This window comes from Labrus bergylta, chromosome 21, assembly GCF_963930695.1.
Source record: "Labrus bergylta chromosome 21, fLabBer1.1, whole genome shotgun sequence".
Classification (NCBI taxonomy): domain Eukaryota; kingdom Metazoa; phylum Chordata; class Actinopteri; order Labriformes; family Labridae; genus Labrus; species Labrus bergylta.
The window spans coordinates 19,506,870-19,513,257 of NC_089215.1; positions in this window are offsets into that span (position 1 = coordinate 19,506,870).

The following is a 6,388-nucleotide window of genomic DNA, read 5'->3' on the forward strand; positions in this document are numbered from 1 at the left end:
AAGTCTGGTTGTTCTGCTGCTGTGCAGAGCTCTGTAGTGCCTAAAAGAGTGGAGAGGTTTGAACAGATTGTGTGTGATGTGTTATAGGTTGCAGTGATGTTTCCTTCCCATTACCAGATGTTAGTCATGTATGGTAGGTGATGGACAACAAAGACTGTGGTGACGTCTGGTGTTGTCTGTTCCTGTCCTGTTAGGTGGGAGATCCAAACCAGACTATGACGGATGTGCAGAGAACAAACTAAATAAAAGCAGTAAAGGTTGTTAAAGGGTAGGACTAGATAAGATTGTGGATCACAGAAATCTGATGGTTTCCAGAACAGACAGTGACTGGAGGGACTCCATCTAAAGTCCATTGTCATTTCCATGGTTTTGAGTTGAATAAACTCCAGGTGGATCTGACTTCATCAGAGGTGTACATAAGCTATGTAGAGGTGTGATATAACCCTATATTATGTGGATGTCTGTGGATGTGGATATTGAAGAGCAGTGGGGAAAGCACACACCCCTGGAGGATGGCAATGTTAATTGGGAGCTGGATGTGATGTTCCTGAGGCTCATCTCTTTCTTTCCAGGGAGTTTGTGATCCACTGACAGATGGGGCTGGAACACTGAGCTGGTTGATTCTGGTGTGAAACACGTCTGGGATGATTGTATTGAACACCATGAACAGGATGCGTGCATTGTGTCCTGTGTGAGCCAAAGTGTGAGGGGATGCTGTGCAGTTGACTGCTTCATCTTTGACCTGTTAGTTCAGATGAGAGATTTCAGGGGTGCAAGAAAGCCATGTTTGTTTTTCAGTTTGTTCTGAACTTTAGTGTTAAGAAAGATATAAGAAACATGTACACATTTCTTCTGATTGGCAGGGCTTTCAGGGGTTCTAGTTCTGTTTTTTGCTACTTTGTGGTCTTTACTTTTGAGCCATCATCAGGTCCAAATTTATCCATCATTTTCCATGTCAACCTATATCACCAAAATCTATAACCAGGATTTTATTCAATCTTAGTTCAATTCAATGGTACTGATAAGTCCTAATAACCTTGGTGACCCCCAGTCCTGTCTTGTTTATCTCATTCTCTCAAATATAAATGTTTTTCAGTGGAGGAAGAATTCAAATCCTTCACTTACAGTAATTGGAAGAACAGATCAGCTACACATGATGTGCAGTAAAACTCCTGCACTGAAGAATTCATTTTGATATAAGATATAAGCAGTTATAATGCCCAGGAAAGGTATTTCAAGATTTTAAAGTGAAAGTAGTCCATGTGACTTTCATACAGTAGTTACATAGAATACCATTGGATAACTCCTACATTAATGTAGACACAATTTTCTGCCATTTCTTGCTTAGGTGGAGATAAAAGTGTAAATTTTCTGTGTAGGGCTGTAGCCAATTGAATATTATCTGCACTAGTTTCTCCATTAATCAATTTATTTTCTTTGTTTGTAAAAATCCTGGCAATAGTGAGAAATTCCATGATAAATACCCTGGGCATTGACTTAAACCTTTACACTGCTTGCTCTTTCCAAGATCAGTCAAGTTCTTACAATCATTAAAAAAATCGTATTCAGTTCAGGGACACGATGGGGCTGGAGCGGATGTCAGCTGTCATGAGGTGAGAGGTGGGCTACACCTTGATATGGTTGCCAGTTAATCGCAGGGCTGACAGAGACAAACAGCTAGTCACATTCTCATCTATAGAATCATTGTAACATCCGGTGAGTTCAAGTCTGGATCCACTCAGTTCACCTAACAACTGGACATACAGGTGTAGATGCAGCACAGATCGCGGACTCACCTGGAGAACAACGGCAGCACTGTGAGGGGTCATGTTCTTTGACTTCTCCAGTGCCTTCAACACCATCCGGCCTGTACGCTGAGGGATGCTGGAATGAGCTGTAGTGGACTGTCTTCTTGCTGCATGGACAACGGACTACCTCACCAACAGACCACAGTACGCGAGGCTTCAGGACTGTGAGTCTGACATGGTGGTCTGCAGTACAGGGGCCCCACAGGGGACAGTTCTCTCACCCTTTCTCTTCCCCCTGTACATCTCGGACTTCAGTCACACCTCTGGGAGCTGCCACCTGCAGAAGTTCTCTGATGACAAAGCCATCGTGGGAATAAACAGAAGGACAGGCAGGTCATCATGGACTCTGTTGACTGGTGTGAGCCCAACCACCTTCAGCTCAACGCCAGCAAGACAAAGGAAATGGTGATTGACACCCCATGCACCGGTCAACATCCAGGGCTTTGACATTGAGATGGTGGAGACCTACAAATACCTGGGTGTTCACCTCAACAACACTCTGGACTGGTCCCACAACATAGACGTCCTGTACAAGAAGGGCCAGAGTCGACTGCACCTGCTGAGGCCAATGAGGTCCTTTGGAGTGTGCAGGACTCTGATACAGACTTTTTATGACACAGTGGTGGCGTCTGCACTTTTCTATGCAGTGGTCTGCTGGGGAGGAGGGAGCACAGAGAGGGACAGGAAGAGACTCAACAAACTGGTTTAGGAGGGCCAGTTCTGTCTTGGACTCTGGACTCTGTAGAGGAGGTGGGTGAGAGGAGGATGTTATCCATGCTGACATCCATCATGGACAACCCATCTCACCCCCTGTGTGACACTGTGGGGACCCTGAGCAGCTCCTTCAGCAGCAGACTGAGACACCCACCCTGCAAGAAAGAGCGCAACCGCAGGTTGTTCATCCCATCTGCAGTCAGACTGTTTAACAGCATCACATGACTCATATGTGAAATGACTGCATCGAAATGCTCATCTTAATATGCGACACTGTTTGTGTTTTTTTACTTCTCTGTCTTTCCAGAAGTGAAAGTTTACATAGTGTATAATTTCTAGTACTATATTATTATTATTATTATTATTATTATTACTTTTCTACTTATATTTAATTACTGTAAATGTATTTGTTCTTAACTTTTTGATATTTTTGCTGATAGTACTATTTGAGGTAAACACATGCAAAGCCACACAGAAAGAGCAGGAAAAACATTTGAAATATATTTTTCATTTACAGTAACACAGGTCCAAAAGGTTTCACTGATGGATAAAGAGAGCAGCTTCTATCATTCTATCTTCTTAAGGCCACTCTTTATATATGTGCACATATAAAGAACACAGCTTAGTACATGCATACACAAACATATACACAATGCATTTACAGGTAATGCACTGCAAGTAATGTGATTTAGCCCCATTTAAAGCATGATGTATGGAGAGGTAAACAGGCAGTGATGTCTGTTCTTACAAGGTGCAACATGAGACACTAAGTGTCTGAATGGAGGGTTAAGAGTTGAATTTAAGATTCTTTTAAGCTTCTGAAAATGGAAATTATCCCTGGATGGTCACTGCCAACAATTCTATCGCACTATGTCTGTCATTTGTTTTTTCCCTATAATGAAAGGTGTGTTTCACATTTATTGGCAGACCATGGTATCCTGTATGAAAGCCACTTAGTGCAACCTTTTAGAATCAGACTATGGTAATGCTTGTCTGCCTTTTCTTTTAAAGTGAACTGTTTTTGTTTTTCTTGTGATCAAGCACTTGTTTTTGTTTTTCAAAGGTTCATTTTGGGGCTTTTTTAGGCCTTTATTTTAGAGATAGGATAGTGTAGAGTCAGAAGGCCATGCAAAAAAGAAGCCACAGGTCAGATTCACACCCGGGCTTCCTGCTTGGAGGACCACAGCCTCTGTACATGGAGCATGCCCACTAACCACTAGGCCACCAAAGTCCCCAATTAAGCAGTTGTTAATGAAGGTAATAGATGCACCACCACCAAGTGTTCATATACTTAGTGATGAAATATCAATACATTACTTTTGTTTGATTTTGTATTATTTATAAATGAATCTCATAACAAACTCCTCAGATCATCCTTCAGGTAATGTGGTCACTTTTGGGGCTCCATACACGCTCTTCTGCAGGTTTTGATGTCATAATGTCTACTTGCTGCCCCTTCAAAATGTGGGGTCCTTCAGTTCATGCCCAGGGTGAAAGTAAGAGAGGTAAAAAGTCCAAAAACAGCAGAAAATAAGGCTGATACCTGTTTGAGGCTGGATTACTGACCTGGCAGAAAAGGGAACTTCCACAGGACCCTGAAGGACACAAGTTCACAGTTGGCCTATGTGTCATAATTGGTTAAATTTATATTTGTTAAAGAATGTACACTGATTAAAATCTTTAAACCTGTTAACTCTTGTTGCTTTCAAATTTCTATAGATTGTATACATGCTGATATATAAATATATGAAACTTCACTCACTGTCCACCCTTTATATTTAGGCTATATTAAGTACTTTTTTTAAAAATATTGTTTTATTTTTACCTTTATTTTGACCTTAATTATGGGTCATGCATTATTAAGGCATGTTAAGTTTAGTCATATTTTATTAAATATTTGTGCACATACAATTTAATCTAGAAATGTATTCTTAGACCCTGTATGGTATTTGCCTTGCAGCAAACTAATGCTGGTAGACTTGGCACAGGGTCCTTGTGTGCCATGTGGCCCCCTGGTGGGTTGATCCAGCCATGGCTTGATGAAGTTCTCTGACTGGGCATGATACCACACCACAAGGGTTTGATTCCAACACATATATATTCACCGATTTGGTTATTATGTGATAGAGATGTTTAATGAAACTTTTGTGACGCAATGGAATCCCATTTTTCGATCACATTAAAGCAAGTCAGTGGATGTGACAACAAGAAGAAGTGGCTGCAGATTTGTAATACAAAACTTACTACTATATAATACTCACAAGATTGCATGCAGAGAAACTAAAACAGACTTCTGATTGTATTCTGTTGGCAATTAAGTTTGAAAAATTACCTCTGCTGCCTTGTTACGTGTTGTAGACATTTATAGATGTTCAACTTGTTCGATGAGATTTCATTTTTCATTTAGATGCATTAAATACCTAATTTTCTGACTTTGTCTGTTGAATTCCCCTACAAAGAATGTCATCTGCATAATTGATATAAATACAGCATGAAATCAAACAGGTTTACGGATAGTGTGTAAGTCCTTTACTCTTTATCATATTAAGCATTAACATGACAGTGTTCTCCTTTTGGCCGAACACATTTAAGATGAATGAAACTTCATTCTTAATTCCAGAACACATCATTATGTATAAAAACATAAAACACATGCTGTAAGTGTATTTCATTTGATCCAATGGTGCAGTGTTTTTAAATGACTTCTGTGCTTCAACGTGTTCATTCAATTTAGGCATCTTACTCTAAAAGTCTCACAAACAATAGCAGACTCGTGATGTTTAAGGGGCAGGAGCGAAAATAATGATAAGGGCACCTTTTCTATAAGGTGTGGCACCAGCACACTAAAAGTCGTCATATATTTATAGGGAAATAGTTATGTCCACTGATGGGCACCATGGAGGGCTGAGGGCACGCTGCCACTTTTAGTCCACAGGAAGGGCACCCTGGAGGGCATGTTCCCAGATTTGACCACTGGAAGAACAACCAGGAGAGCACTTAATCACATTTTGTCCACTAAAATTGCACCCTGGAGGAGACTTATTCGTATACCATAGGGGCATTCGAAGAGGGTATCCCCAACCCCAGTTTAAGAACAAGGAGATAAACTTTATAGATGCAAAATTTTGACTGAAACATAGATAAGCATTGAGGGTTGAAAGGTTAAGAGTTACCTGTGTGCATTAAAACGAGATCAAATGGCTTAGGAGTAGTTAGGCCTACAACATGAATGACCACTTTGTAGGTTGAGATAATAAAGTGTTTTTCAAACTGATTTCTTTGCAGTTTAAAACCGTGAAGTCGATGCAACGATTGAAATGGAATCAGTTGTTTTGTGAAGTCTATAGACTCAGGTATATGCTGAATACATACACACCAGTGAGTGACTGAGTAAAGACTGGTGGCTGTTTTGGTGCAAAACCAAGACAGGAAGAATATTTTTTTAACTGAGGGTTTAATGCAGAGTAAACAGAAGGATAGGCTGAGGAAATTGCATTCTTCTGTGCTGTATAAAAGAGGATTCACAAATGTATGCATGGAGCCATGCCACTGAAGAAGACAAACAAAAAGGAAATAAACGATGACAGGATTCCGTCTTTAATTTGGAAAATGTTAATTAGTGAGGAATTAGTTCAACCAATCTTTCAAGATTTGCATTAGGCTGTTTGTATTTGTGAACCCAACATAGTCTGCTGCACTGAAAGTTATAGGCCAATAAATCTATGAAAATATATATTTGATTTTAAAAGGAATAGCCGCAAAAAGTGGTAATAACTTTAGGCTACTTGCATGTTAAATAGCCTTTTAGCGTAATCCAACTTAATTAAACCTTCCAGTGGCAAGTTCAGGTTTCTTCAAAGATGAAT